The sequence below is a fragment of the Panthera onca genome, chromosome D2, assembly GCF_046562875.1.
Source record: "Panthera onca isolate mPanOnc1 chromosome D2, mPanOnc1 haplotype 2, whole genome shotgun sequence".
NCBI lineage: Eukaryota > Metazoa > Chordata > Mammalia > Carnivora > Felidae > Panthera > Panthera onca.
Window position 1 is genome coordinate 35,035,576 of NC_138349.1, and position 15,802 is coordinate 35,051,377.

General features: G+C 38.7%; 1 protein-coding gene across 5 annotated transcripts in view; it reads left to right on the forward strand.

Annotated features, from left to right (window-relative positions):
• The window catches only part of IDE (insulin degrading enzyme), a 154,400-nt gene that overhangs the window by 52,828 nt on the left and 85,770 nt on the right, over positions 1 to 15,802 (forward strand). The window contains exon 1 of one of the 5 annotated variants that reach the window (XM_078434593.2): positions 14,360 to 14,515. The exons of the other annotated variants lie outside the window; for them this stretch is intronic. The gene's annotated coding sequence lies outside the window, so the exon portion shown is untranslated. Of the gene's footprint in view, positions 1 to 14,359; positions 14,516 to 15,802 lie in introns of those variants that run through there. 5 annotated transcript variants of the gene reach the window in all.

Consider the following 15,802-nt stretch of genomic DNA (forward strand, 5'->3'; position numbering starts at 1 on the left):
ATAACCAGTATGTGCCAGAATTATTTTAGGTGTTGTGGATATAACAATAAGCAATAGAGACAAAAATACCCATCCTTCTAGTGGGGAAGACAGATGATCAGATAAGTAAAGCAAATGTTTATTTGTCTTAAAGCCACTTGGAATTGAGTGCATTTAAAATCCTGATGGTTAATTTTATAGAATTGAAGAATCTAGTCAGCTCTAGAGTAAAACAGAAGCTTATGCCTGCCATTATAAAGAAATAAAGCATTTCACATAAGTGAGACCTTGTCCTGTAAAAGTTATTCGTTGTATGTTCTACATTTTTTAAATGTTTGAGGTAAACTTTTGAAATTTGTTATCGATGTTTTTACAGAGTATAATAAGCATAATTTAACATTTGATTATTCACATCTGTTTTTTTAGGTATAGTTGACATACAATGTTACATTAGTTTCAGTTGTGCAACATAGTGATTGGACAGATCTATACTTTATGCTGTGCTGACCACAAGTGTAGCTACCATCTGTCACCATGCAACGCTATACCATTGAGTATACTCCCTATGCTGTACCTTTCATTCCCTTGAATCAAAAGAATCATTCCACAGCTCGAAGTCTGTATTCCCTGCTCTCCTTCACCCATTTTGCCCATCCCCCAGCATGCTTCCCTTCTGGCACGCATCAGTTCTGTGTATTTATGGGTCTGATTCTGCTGTTCGTTTCTTTGTGGGTTTTTTTTTTTTTTTTTGGATTCCACATATAAATGAAATCATGTGGTATTTGTCTTTCTCTACTTATTTCACTTAGCATAATATCCTCTAGGTCAATCCATGTTGTTGCATATGGCAAGATCTCATTCTTTTCTATGGCCAAGTAATATTCTGTTATATTCCACGTGTATATACACACCACGTCTTCTTTATCCATTCATCTATCAGTGGATATTTTGGTCATTTCTGTATCTTGGATATTATAAATAATGCTGCAATGAGCATTGGGTGTGTATATCTTTTTTTTTGGGGGGGGGTACTTACCATTTTCTTTGGGTAACTACCCAGTAGTGGAATTACTGGATCATATAGTATTTCTATTTTTATTTTTTTTTTAATGTTTATTTATTTTTGAGAGAGATCACACGCATGAATGGGGGAAGGACAGAGGGTGGGGGTAGAGGATCTGAAGTGGACTCAGTGCTGACAGCAGAGAGCCTGATGCTGGCTGGAACTCATGTACCATGAGATCATGACCTGAGTTGAAGTTGGACACTTAACTGACTGAGCCACCCAGGCGCCCCTCTATTTTTAATTTTTTGAGGAACTTCCACATTGTTTTCCACAGTGGCTGCACCAGTTTACATTCCCACCAACAGTGCATGAGGGTTCCTTTTTCTCCACATCTTTGCCAACACTTATTTCTGTTTGATTCTAGCCATTCTGACAGGTGTGAGGTCCTATCTCAGTGTAGTTTGGATTTGCATTTCCCTCATGGTTAATAATGTTGAGTATCTTTTCATCTATACGTCTCCTTTGGAAAAATGTCTGTTTAGGTCTCTGCCCATTTTTAAATTGATTATTTTTGGGGTGTTGAGTTGTTTAAGTTCTTTATACATTTTGGATAATAACTCTTTATTGGACATATCACTTACAAATGTAAGTTTCAGTAGGTTACCTTTTCATTTTGTTGATGGTTTCCTTTGCTGTGCAAAAGCTTTTTATTTTGGCATAATCCCAATAGTTTATTTTTGCTTTTATGTCCCTTGCTTGAGGAGACATATCTAGAAAAATATTGCTGAGGCTGATGTTCAAGAGATTACTGCCTACGTTTTCTTGTAGGAGTTTTATGGTTTCAGGTCTCACATTTAGGTTCTTAACCTATTTCGAGTTTATTTTTGTGTATGGTGTAAGAATGTAGCCCACTTTCATTCTTTTGCATGTAGCTGTCCGGTTTTCTGAACACTATTTGTTGTAGAGGCTGTCTTTTCCCCACTGTATATTCTTGCTTCCTTTGTTATAGATTACTTGACCACATAAGCATGGGTTTATTTCTGGGCTCTCTATTCTGTTCCATTGATCTGTGTGTCTGTTTTGTGCTGGTACCATGCTGTTTGGATTACAGTAGCTTTGTAGTATATCTTAAAATCCAGAATTGTGATAACCCCAGCTTTGTTCTTCTTTCTCAAGATTGCTTTGGCTGTTTGGGGTCTTTTGCGCTTCCATACAAATTTTAATATTATTTGTTCTGATTCTGTGAAAAATACCATTGATATTTTCATAGGGACTGCATCATTGAATTTATGGATTGTTTCTCTTTGTTATTTCATTATTAATGTTGCTGTGGCTAGGTCTTCCAGTACTATGTTGGATAAAAGAGGCAAGAGTGGACACCTTAGTCTTGTTCCTGCCCTTAGAAGAAACGCTTTCAGTTTTTCACCATTGTGTATGATGTTAACTGTGGGTTTTTCATATATGACCTTTATTATGTTGATGTATGTTCCTGCTAAACCCACTTTGTTGAGAGTTTTTATCATAAACAGGTGTTGGATCTTTGTCAAATGCTTTTTCTGCATCTGTTGATTGCGGTGATTGTATGGTTTTTATTCTTTGCTTTGTTGATGTGTATCATGGTGATTGATTTGCAAATATCAAACCATCCTTGCATTCCTGGAATAAATCCCACTTGATCATGGTGAATGATCCTTTTAATGTATTGTTGAAAGCAATTTGCTAAAATTTTGTTGAAGATTTTTCATCTGTATACATCAGGGATATTGGCCTGTAAGTTGCTTTTTTTTTTTTTTTTTTTTTTTTTGTAGTGTCTTTGGGTTTGGTATCAGGGTAACCTCTGGCTTCATAGAATGTATTTTGAGGCTTTTCTTTCTCTTCTATTCTTTGGAATAGTTTGAGGAGAATAGGTACTAACCTTTTTATTTTATTTTTAAGTTTATTTAGTGCACATATACGACTGGGGGAAGGACCGAGACGGAGGGAGAACCTCAAGGAGGCTCCCTGCTGTCAGAGCAGAGCCCAATGTAGGGCTTGATCTCACAAACTGTGATATCATGACCTGAGCCAAAATCAAGAGTCACTCAACCAACTGAGCCACCCAGGTGCCCCTTCTTTAAATGTTTGGTAGAATTCACCTGTGAATCCATCTGGTCCTGGACTTTTGTTTGCTGGGAGTCTTTTGATTACTGGTTCAGATTGATCACTAGTAACTGGTCTGTTCAGATTTTCTATTTCTTTCTGATTCAGTTTTGGAAGGTTGTATGTTTTTAGGAATCTGTCTGTTTCTTCCAGGTTGTCAGATTTGTTGGCATGTAATTTTTCATGGAATTCTTTCTAAATCCTTTATATTTCTGTGGTGTTGGTTGTTATTTCTTCCCTTTGTTTTTGGATTCTAGTCTTGGTTTTGCTGTTAGTTGTGGGTGCTGGGCCTGATCATCTTTAAATTTTCTACTACCTCCATGAATCTGAGACTTTGTTTTTAAAAACTCTAATTTCTTTTGGAACCACAAAAGGAATTTCACCTTGTTCTTAGTTGTGTCGTGGCTTCGAAAATAGGCAGTTTCTTGTAATCAGTTAAGGTCATGATACTAGTATAATTGAGTTTCTGACAGTAGAGATCATTTAATTGTTTTGTGAAATGATGTATAATAAAGAATATTCTTTTGATTGCTCATCTAATACATGTCAGTGTTTATAAGTCAGTTGGTGCTCTTAACAGTTTTAATTTTTTAAATAGTGTAGTTTCTTTTGTAGTGTAACAACAGTCTCAGTCAAGATAAGTTTATGAAGATGATAATACTGCTTATTGTGGAGCTTTTTGTCATAAAGGATCCAAATTCTTTTTTATTTTTATTTATTTATTTAAAAAAAAATTTTTTTTTAACGTTTATTTATTTTTGAGACAGAGAGAGAGACAGAGCATGAACAGGCGAGGGGCAGAGAGAGAGGGAGACACAGAATCTGAAACAGGCTCCAGGCTCTGAGCTGTCAGCACAGAGCCAGACGCGGGGCTCGAACTCACGGACCGTGAGATCATGACCTGAGCCGAAGTCGGACGCTTAACCGACCGAGCCACCCAGGCGCCCCAAGGATCCAAATTCTTGCAATAATAACTGGTTAAAAAATACCTAACGATTCAGTGACTAACAGAATGAACCTTGCAACTCATCATTTTTTTTCCCTTCTATCTGCAAAAGAAAATGGCTGTGGGGCAAACTTAAGTCATAATTGACTTTCTTAAGGAATGAAATTCTGAATTCAGTACTTGTGCTCTTTAATTTTTTTTTGGAAGAAAAAATAACTTATCACATATTCACTAGAAATCAAACATGCTGCCCCTTAAGGAAACTGAAATGAATTTATTTAATATATGCTTGATTTTTAAAATTAATTATTTTATTTATTTATTTATTATTATTATTATTATTTTTAACATTTATTCATTTTTGAGACAGAGAGAGACAGAGCATGAACGGGGGAGGGTCAGAGAGAGGGAGACACAGAATCTGAAACAGGCTCCAGGCTCTGAGCTGTCAGCACAGAGCCCGACGCGGGGCTCGAGCTCACGAACCGCGAGCTCGTGACCTGAGCTGAAGTCGGCCGCTTAACTGACTGAGCCACCCAGGCGCCCCTAAAATTAATTTTTAATATCAAAGTAATACAGGGAGGGTTTTAAGAGTCAAATAGTACTAAAAGGTTTATAGCAAAAAAAATAGTTCCCTACCCTTACTCCATCCTTACTTCCTGCTCCATAGAGGCAAGCACATTTGAGTCTTTAAGCTATTTATTTTGAAATTTATTTTAATATTTCCAAGTAATATACTGCTATTCCTTGATTTCTTAATTTTTGGAGTTGTCATGTTGACTTGCTTTTATAGTAGGTAAAGATGTAACTCTTTCCTTATCCTTCCTTCTTCCCCCATCTTACCGAAATAGTTGTGTCATATTTTTTTCTTAGAGACATTTTTTCTGGACACTTGCCCTCCCCACCCCAGCTGTAGTCTGGACTTGTTTTGCTCCAGGTCTGCTGCAAAGTGGTTGCCTGGAATTTCTCTTTACTTCTCTATTGGATCTATATCCTGGATCTCATATTTTGTTCTGTCTGGGTTTGTCCCTTCATTCAAGAGATACATGTCCTCCAGTAGCTTCTTGAGAAAGAACACATGAGAAATAACTTTTTCTTTTTAAGTTTATTTTATATATTTTTGAGAAAGAGAGCATTCCAGGCAGGCTCTGCACTGTCAGCACAGAGCCCAGTGCTGGGCTGGAACTCATCAATCAGGAGATCATAACCTGAGCCGAAGTCAAGAGTTGGACACTTAACCAACTGAGCCACCCAGGCGCCCCAGGAGATAGCTTTTTAAACTTTTTAAAAGATCTTATAATGATTTCCTAAACAGAAAAGTATAGATCTGAGTTTTAGTGTGAATCTACACATTTGTAGAATAAGTCTACAGAATTGAGAGAGATGATCTACATGGCTTCCAATCTTCCATCCAGCTTTAGAATTCTAGGGTTCTGAATGCTTGAGAATTAAATGATTTTACAGATAATCCCGCAAATGGTTAAAGCCACAGACTTTCAAAGGGACTCTTTGTAGGACTTTGACAAAACAAACAAAAAAACACAAGACCTATGGCCTCTCTTTTCTTTCTTTCCTTTGTTCTTAATTGTGTCTAAAGATTTGCTTTTATGGAAGAAGTCTATTTGAAAATGAAGAGAAACATTAGCTGTTTTTTTCCTTCTTTCTTCAGTTGGTGAAAATTCCTATCTTCCCTTTTTCCCTTAGGCTACTCTGTTTTTGTGTGCTCTGCTGATGCCTAATACAAATCGCCATGTATAAATCATTAGCCACCATCTGAAGAGGTTGGGAATATCATGCATCATGGAGTCCCAGGGTGACATTCACAAGCTCAGAATCTGTCCTGGGAAGGACAGTCAGGATCAGTGAGCTTGACTCCTGGTTCGGAGTTTGTATTCCATCCTGCCATCCGGTGACAGAATGTCTTATTTGCTCTATAATTCTGTTCTCTTGGGAGCTAGCGTGATGTAGTGGAAAAGTCACTCTGTCTAGTGGTCAAAAGATTTGAGTTCAAGCCCTCTTTGGCACGGACTGGCTTTGTTATCTTGAATGGGTTACTTTGCATGGGCTTCTTTTTACTAGACATCAAATTAAGTAGCTTCAAAATCCCTGTTCTAGTAAGTTTTGATTTCTGAGCAACATTGGCTTCTACTAGTGTACAGTTCCTTTTCTTTCCTTGTGCTAAAATGTCAATACCTTCTCACTTTGTGTTGTTTTTATTGTAGAGTCTGGTCACCTCACCTGCAAAGCAGGTGTCTTTGGATCAGTAGGCTGAGATGTGGCATGCACATATTTTTGCAGTTGTCTTTTAAATGTGTATCAACACTTAAAAATCCCGAGAGTTCAGTTCCTTTAGGGAAAATGAGGAGACCTGGTGACACTTGGGCCCACATTGCTGCCTGGCAGCACTTGGCCTGAGCTGAGATTTGCTTCCTTTCTGATGGGGCTAGTATTCCTTCTGATCACAATTCCACTTCTCTTGCTTTGCTCACTTATGTTACCTTTTTGGCCTTGTAAGCATTTAAATTTGTGACTCTTGCTATAAAGTGACGGGAGGAAATCAGTCTTATTAGTTTTTAGTCATACTGGAGGTTTTTGGTTGTAATGGAAATGAGGAGGGGAAAAATATATATATATACACACACACACATATATATATATACACATATATGTATATATATATGTGTGTGTGTGTGTGTATGTATATAAATTGCTGTGAAGATACAGAAATGATTGTGTGATCAGGACTACCCCCTGCCTTGTTTATGGTTTTTAAAGAATTATCACATCATTTTATTTGATTCTTACAGCAACTGTACATGGTTAACAGAGACATAAAAATTCCCACAGCTCTTAAGAAGTTTAATTCAGACAGCTCTGCTGCCTCCAAATTCACCTTTGTCTGGAACCTAGGCGAGAGGATGGGATGAGAGTGGGTGGGTATAGAAGAGCATGTTAAATTTGCTTCTAGGAAAGTGAAAACTGTTGGCCTGAGCTAGGTGGACACGTGTAAGAGATGTGTAGCAGGTCATTTCTGCCGCCTTTGAGGTGTCTCTACAGATGCCCAACAAGAAGAGAGCAGGAAAGGAGAAAAATTAGTGTACAGTCTTTCAAGAAGATGATGAGTTTAACAGTGCGAGGAAGACTGAGAAGCAAGAAGACGGCATTATATGCATATACTTATTATATATGTACATATGTGTATATATGTGTATATATGTATATATGTATTATATGTATGTATGTGTGTATATATATGTACATATACATATGTTTTATATTACCTGTAGGTCAGGTCATATAAATAAGGCAGATGGGGACCCTCACACTGGGAAGATTCCATTCCTAAAAGCTGAATAGATAAGACTATCTGGCCAGTTAGATACATGGTTAAAACAGACTTTTTTTTTTAAGGTAAAATGAATATTTGTGCTTAAAACCAGCAGGCCAAACTAGTACTAACATTATCACGATTTAGCAAAATAGAAAACATCTTTCTGTGAATATTAGAGTAATGAATAAGCCAGGGGTTGTAGTAATGTATGTAATGTTTTATATATATATACATACACATGTGTATATACGTAAATGTTTTATATATATGCATATAATATGTGAATGCCACACATACATACACACACACACACACACACACACACATAATTTGTAACAGCTTTATTGATACTGAACAATTCATCCTCTTAAAGTACACCATTCAGGAGTGTGGTAGGGTCACACACACACAAAAAATAATAAAGTATACCACTTGGTGGTTTTCACTATATTCAAAGATCTGTGCAGCTGTCACCACAAACAATTTTAAACATTTTCATCACCTCAGAAAGAAATCTTGTATCCCTTAGCAGGGACTCCCTATTTTCCTCTTTTTCCAGCCCCAAGCAACCATCTTTTTGTCTCTATGGATTTACATATTCTGGATATTTCATGTAAATAGAATGATACTGGGGCGTCTGGGTGGCTCAGTCAGTTAAATGTCCAGCTTCAGCTCAGGTCATGATCTCGTGGTTCATGAGTTTGAGCCCTGCGTCGGGCTCTGTGCTGACAGCTTGGAGCCTGGAGCCTGCTTCAGGTTCTGTGTCTCCCTCTCTCTCCGCCCCTCCCCAGCTTGCACTCCGTCTCTCTCTCAAAAATAAATAAACATTAAAAAAATTTTTTTAATAAAAAATTTAAAAAATAAATATAATGATACAGTATGTGTTCTTTGGTCTGCTTTTGCTTGGTATAGTGTTTTCAGAGTTTATCTATGTTGTAGCATATACCAGTGCTTATTTGTCCGTATCTTAGGAAAACCTTTAATAAACATTTAGTTTTTTTCTAGCTTTGGCCTTCTAGTAGCATAGAATCCTGGCTCTAACATCTTCTCTAATGTAATGTAGAAATCCTTCTGCATTAGTTTTTTTTTGAGGAGGGAGTGGGTAGGTGCAGATATATCTGGATACAGATATATTTTTATTAATTAAAAAAAACTTTAAATTTTGAACTAATTTAGACTTACAGAAAAGTTGCAAAAATAATACACTTACCTTATATATCATCATAGTATAATTATCAAGAATAAGAAAATAGTGTCTTTACCTTTGTAGTTAATAAATATCTTGAGGGAGATACTTTGGGACTATGCAAATCCTTTTTTACCTCAAACCTTTTAGCATCCACTTGTAGGTAGATCTTGTCTGTGCATTTATTATTGCACCTACTGATTATTTCCCTCTTTCCTTCTTTATTACTAATTGAAATTCTGTGAGGTAGAGTTTTTCTGTCTCGTTTATTTACTCATTTGTAGCAATGCGGACTCACAGTATTTATTTTATTCTGTGGATTAAAATTCATTGCTGTCATTTTATCACTCAAAGTGTTCTAGCTTTGGTCATTAGGAGCTCCTTTGGGTGAGCCCCCATCTTTTTTAGAGAATATCTTTTGACATTATATGGTGTTTCAGGCTTAACTTGTATTTTCTTTGCCCTAGCTCTAGAGTCAACCACTTGATTCCTCTTATTGGAAAATGATGTTTAGGGACCGAGATCTGGGCCCTAGATGTACTCACTGTGACTGAGGTGTCATTGCTTTTAGTGGGCAGTGTAGCTACTCGTACACATACACATATTTATATTTCTGTATCTGTATATATTCACAGTCAGGAGTTTGTATTAATACTGCTGATTGAAATTTGGTACTACAAAATTTATTTGAGTCTTTTTCCTTTAAAACTTTTTTCTCTAACCATGAGTACACTGGATTTCATCACCCATAATTTATTTGATTGATTCTAACATACATACACATATTTATTTACTTAATTCTAATTTCATGATTGTTAACCTAAACCTCTGTAAGGAACACTTTTGATAACTAAATTATAACATTTATGTACAGTTCTTTTTGTCCTTAGCCTAGAAACTGTATCCATTCAGAATACTATTTTCCACAGTTAGGTTAGTTCATTTCTTTCTTAGCTCCTTTAGTATGATTATATTCGTTTATAATACAGTTAGGTTTGTTTGTTAGTGTTTTTGTTTTTGAGAGAGAAAGAGGCAGTGGGGGGAGAGGGGCAGAGAGGAGAGGGAGAGAGAATCTTAAGCAGGCTCCACACCCAGCACAGAGCCCAACATGGGGGCTCAGTCTCACGACCATGAGATTATGACCTGAGCCGACCTTAAGAATCGATGCTTAACCGACTGAGCCACCCAGGTGCCCCCTCAGTGTTTTTATTTTATTTTGCACACTCCTCATCCTGATTGATTTTAAATGTATAGTTCAGTGGTACTGAGTACATCACATTTTGGGGCAGCCATCACCACCATCCATCTCCAGAACTTTATTATTTTCCCAAACTGAAACTCTGTACCCAGCAAACAGTAACTCCCCAGTCTCCTCTCTCAGCCCCTGGCAACTATTGTTTTACTTTGTCTCTGAATCTGACTACTAAGGTACCACATATAAGTGGACTTTACAGTCCTTGTCCCCTTGTTATTGGCTTAGTGTAATGTCTTCATGGTTAATCCATATTGTAGCATGTATCAGAATTTCCTTTTTAAAGCTGAATAATATTCCATTGTATGTACCACATTTTGTTTTCATCCATCAAGAGATTCTTGGGCTGCTTTTGTCTTTTGGCTATTGTAAATAATGCTGCCGTTAATATGGTACAGATATCTGTTTGAGTCCTTTCATTTCTCGGGGCATATACCCAGAAGTGGAGTTGCTGGATTATATAGTAGTTTTAATTTTCTGAGGCACTGCCATACTGTTTTCCATATTGCTGCAGCATTTTACATTCTAAAAGTGCACAAGGGTTTCATTTCTTCCACATTCTTCTTCTAATATATATATTTTTAAATTATTCTTTTAGGTAATCTCTACGCCCAGTGTGGGACTCACACCCACAACCTTGAGATCAAGAGTCGCACACCTTACTGGCTCAGCCAGCCAAGCACTCCCATTTGTTCTACGTTCTTGCCAATACTTAAATTCTGATAATAGTCATCCATTGGTAATTCTTTGTGGTTTTGATTTGCGTATCTCTAATGATGAGCGATGTTGTTACATATATTTTCTTTGGAGAAATGTTCATTTAACTCCTTTTGCCCCCCCCCCCCCTTTTAAGTTTATTCATTCTGAGAGAGAGAGAGAGAGGAAGGCAGCACAAGTGGGGGAGGGGCAGGGGGGGAGAAGAAAGAGAGAATCCCAAAGGGAGAGAGAGAGAGCATCCCAAGCTGTCAGCATCCACACTGTCAGCACAGAGCCCTGTGTAGGGCTCGAACTCACAAACTGTGAGATTGTGATCTGAGCTGAAACCAAGAGTCAGAAGCTCAACCGACTAAGCCACTCAGGTGCTCCCCCCACCTCTCTCCTTCTTTTAAGATTTTATTTTTTAGTAATCTCTACACCCAATGTGGGGCTCAAACCCACCACACTGAGCTCAAGAGTCCCACGATTCACCAACTGAGCCAGCCAGATGCCTCAACCTTTGACCAGTTGTTGCATTATAGGAGTTCTTTGTATATTCTGGATATTAACTCTTATCAATATGATTTGCAAATATTTTTTTTTTTCCCATCCACAGGTTGCCTTTTGCTCTGTTGCTTATGGTTGGTACATTTTTTTTTTCCCGATGGCCATTTTTTTCTTTTATTGCCTGTGCTTTTGGTATATCCAAAGAATCATTGCCAGATCCAGTGTTGTGAAGCTCTGTGTTCTCTTCAGAGTTTTTAGTTTTATCTATGAGATCTTTAGTTTATATCTGTTTTTTTTAATGTTTATTTTTGAGAGACAGAGAGAGACAGAGCATGAATGGGGGAGGGGCAGAGAGGGAGGAAGACACCGAATCCGAAGCAGGCTCCAGGCTCTGAACTCACAGACCTTGATATCATGACCTGAGCCAAAGTCAGATGCTTAACTGACTGAGCCACCCAGGCACCCCTCTGTAGTTTATATCTTTAATTCATACCCTTGGAATTTTTTAATCAGAAAGTTAGAAGGCCTTGGGGCGCCTGGGTGGCTCAGTTGGTAAGACCTTAGACCCTTGATTTCGTGTCGGGTCATGATCTCATGGGTTTGTGAGTTTGAGCCCTGCTCCGGGCTCTGCAATGCTGGTGCAGAGCCTGTTTGGGATTCTCTCTCTCTCTGCCTCTCCCCTGCTCATGCTCTCTCTATCTCAAAAAAAAAAAAAAAGAGAAAGCCTTTCCCTATACCAAGGTTAAAGAAGAATTCCAGTGTTTTTTCTCCTAGTACTTAAACAGTTTCATTTTTTGTATTTAATTTCCTTATCCTTTGGCAATTTAATTTTGAGTGGTGTTAGATATGGATCTTTTATTTTTTTCCAAAGGCTACTCAGTGTTCCAAACACCATTTGTTAAAGAGTTTGTTTTTTTACCCACTTGAAATGCTACTTTTGTCAAATACTAAATTTCTGTATATATTTGGGCCTACTTCTGTTCTTTCTAGTCTTTGCTACTAATTTGTCTTTGTGATGAGCCAGTACCGTACTGTTTTCATAGAGACTTTATAGTATATTTTAATGTGGGAAGTCTAGTATCCCACTTAAAGTTATTCTTCTCAGTGTTTTCCTAGCTATTCTTCTTCTTCTTCAGTGTTTATTTTTGAGAGAGAGAGAGAGGAGTGTGAACCAGGGAGGGGCAGAAAGGGAGACAGAATCTGAAGTAGGCTCAGGCTCTGAGCTGTCAGCATGAGCCAGATGTGGGGCTCAAACCCACGAACTGCAAGGTCATGATCTGAGCTGAAGTGGGACACAACTGACTGAACCACCCAGACGCCCCTTATTATTATTATTTTTAATGTTTGTTTATTTTTGAGAGAGAGAGAGAGAGAACGGGGAGGGGGGGCAGAGAGAGAGGGAGACACAGAATCCGAAGCAGCTCTAGGCTCTGAGCTGTCAGCACAGGGCCCCATTCGGGGGCTTGAACCCACCAGCCGTGAGATCACGACCTGAGCTGAAGTCGGATGCTTCCCTGACTGAGCCACCCAGGCGGTATTCTTAATATTTGTTTTCTGTATAAAGTTTAATGTTGGGGGACACCTGGGTGGCTCAGTGGGTTAAATGTCCAACTTCAGCCCAGGTCATGATCTCGCAGTTCGTGGGTTCAAGTCCTGCATCATGCTCTCTGCCATTAGCACAGAGCTGGTTGGGATCCTCTGTCTCCCTCTCTCTCTGCTCCTCCCACATGTATTCTCTCTCTCTCTCTCTCTAAAAAATAAATGAACATTAAAATTTTTTTTAAAAAGTTTACTATCAGGGCTCCTGGGTGGCTAAGTCAGTTAAGCATTAGACTCTTGGTTTCGGCTCAGGTCATGATCTCATTATTTGTGGGATGGAGCCCCTTGTTGGGCTCTGTGCTGACAGCAGGGGGCCTACTTGGGATTCTCTCTCTCTTTCCCTCTCTCTTCCCCTCCCTGAACTTGTGTGCTTTCTCTCTTTCTCTCAAAGTAAACATTAAAAAAATCTTTAAATAAATAAAATAAAGTTTAATATCAATTTGTCTAACTCCATAATATAGCATTTTGGTGTTTTTATTGGGATTCTATATTAATTTTTGAACTATTATTGTCAGAACCTTGGGAATTTTTGACAGTATCACTGCAACTGATGGGCCCTGAGAGGGTAGAGTAGGGTCTCTGACTTCCTCTTGAACCAGCATTGTTTAGTTTTATGAATTATACTTCCATAAGATTTTGGTAGAAAGAAATATTTCCTTTAAAAGAAATAGTTTGAGGTGCACCGGGGTGGCTCAGTCGGTTAAGTGTCTGACTTCAGCTCAGGTCATGATCTCTCACGGTTCGTGAGTTCAAGCCACGCATCAGGCTCTGGAGCCTGCTTCAGATTCTGTGTCTCCCTCTCTTTCTGCTCCTCTTCAGCTTGTTCTCTCTCTCTGTCTCTCTCTCTCTCTCTCTCTCTCTCTCTCCCCCCCTCCCCCCCCCAAAATAAATAAATAAACCTTAAAAAAAAAAAGTCTCAAATTCACACATTGCTTTAAAAAAAAAAAGTTTGAAAACCACATCATGAATAGTATCCAAGCCTCTACTTGGATACTCAGTGGTAGGGTGCTTCTGACATGACCTAACTAGTGAAGACTTTTCTAATTGTTCGTTAGCTACTCAGGCATCAGTTGCTCTCCTTCCACCTTCCAGCATTAAACCCAGCCTTGCCTTGCTGAGGCAACACAAAGTGGCTTCACTCTTTGACCTACAAGTCTTGACTATTTAAGCATTCCTTTTATGGTTTGGTCTTAGTATTGTGGAAGAATCGTTCTGATACAGATCCTTTTGGGGGTGGATGGGGATATAGATAATTATTCTTTGGTTTGCATTGCTCTTGGGATTCTGGTGCCACAGCGCCTAGACTCTGCCATTTACTCTGTGACCTGTTACTTATTACATCCTTCTTCAGGCCTGTTTCCTCATCAGCAAATGGGGACAGTAATGGCACCTCCTGCACAGGCTTGTGGCGAGAATTAAATGAGGAAATGCATGTGTCTACCATATAGTTACATGTTCAGTAAATGCGGACAAACGCCACCACCACCACCACCATTGCTGTAAAGTGGAGAAGAAAGTGTTCTGTATTTTTGGATGCAGTAGGACAGGTATTTCAAAGTTAGCCAGCTAGATGGGGCTTGGGAAGGGGAGTGAGGTTTTTTTCTTTTATTTTTTTTATTAAAAAAATTTTTTTTTTAATTTTATTTACTTTTTAGAGAGAGAGAGAGAGCGCGTGCGCGCGTGTGCGTGCGTGCGCGCGCACGAGTGGGGGAGGGGCAGAGAGAACAGGAGACACAGAATCCGAAGCAGGCTCCAGGCTCCGAGCTGTCAGCACACACAGCCCAACGCGAGGCTGGAACCCACGAACTATGAGATCGTGACCTGAGCTGAAGTCTGACGCTCAACCAGCTGAACCACCCACATGCCCCAGGGGGGTGAGTTTTCTTAAGTCAAAGTCTGTATTGAAATAAATAAACAAATAACATCTGTGGTTTAAAAAAAAAAAAGTGGGGTGCCTTGGTAGCTCAGTCAGTTGAGCGTCTGACTCTTCATTTCATCTCAGGTCATGATCTCACCGGTAGTGAGTTCAAGCCCGGAGCAGAGCCTGCTTAGGATTCTCTCTCTCTGTCCCTCCCCCGCATACATGCATACGCATTCTCTCTCTCTCTCTCTCTCTCTCTCTCTCTCTCAAAATAAATAAAACTTTTTAAAACATTTGTTAAAAATTAAAATGAAAAAACGAGACAGTCTAGGCTGTTACTTTCTAAATTCCCTGAAATTCTTAACCTAGGTGTAGAAAGAAAATGAAGCCTCAGATTGACAGCAACATTAGGCCAGACCACATTAGGTCAGCAATTGAGTGAAAAGTAGATTCTGGAATTAGGCTGTGGGTTCTGTTCCATTGTCTGCTTAAAGCCTTCACCTCTCATCACAAACCGTTTTAAAAATTCTTTTGGAAATTGTTCCAGTTGTGAGCCAACAAACTAGTTTCTTAAGGGAACTAATTTGTCAGCAATGACAACGAATGGATATGGGGTCCAGATTTTTTCCTTATTAATTAGTCCTGTTATACTGTGATATAGCTGTTCCAAGTAACAACAAAAAGTTCACTTTGGGTTATATACTTAGTAAACACAGCCTAGCACATTCAAGATCATTAAGTTTTATCTTTTCAAGGATCCTTCCTGTACTGTTCTGAAAAGTACAAATAATAAAGATCAGCTAATAGTCTACTATCTATAGCTAACCGTACTCAACAATTCTGTGAGTATCCTTTCAGAGTGTAATCTTGGTGCAGAAGATACATTTTTTAATTTGGTAGAAGTAAAGAGCATGGTGCCTTGGTGTCTAAAGACTTGGGTTTGAATCCTAGTTATTTGATGCCTGTGTGGCCCTAACCAAATTACTTTTATGAGGTTTAATTTCCCCCTTCAGGAAAAATGGGCATAGGATGATAGATCCTGAGATAACCTCTGAGATATCGGGTTCATTGAGAGTATAATCCCTATAAAGAGCGTGTGCTGTGTAAAATGCTAACTGAGCATTTAGTAAGGATCTGTCTCTGTGCCCTTGCTATGCTCCTTTTTTTTTTTTTTTTTTTAAATTTTTTTAATGTTTTTATTTATTTTTGAGACAGAGAGAGATGGAGCATGAGCAGGGGAGGGGGAGAGAGAGAGGGAGACACAGAATCCGAAGCAGGCTCCAGGCTCTGAGCTGTCAGC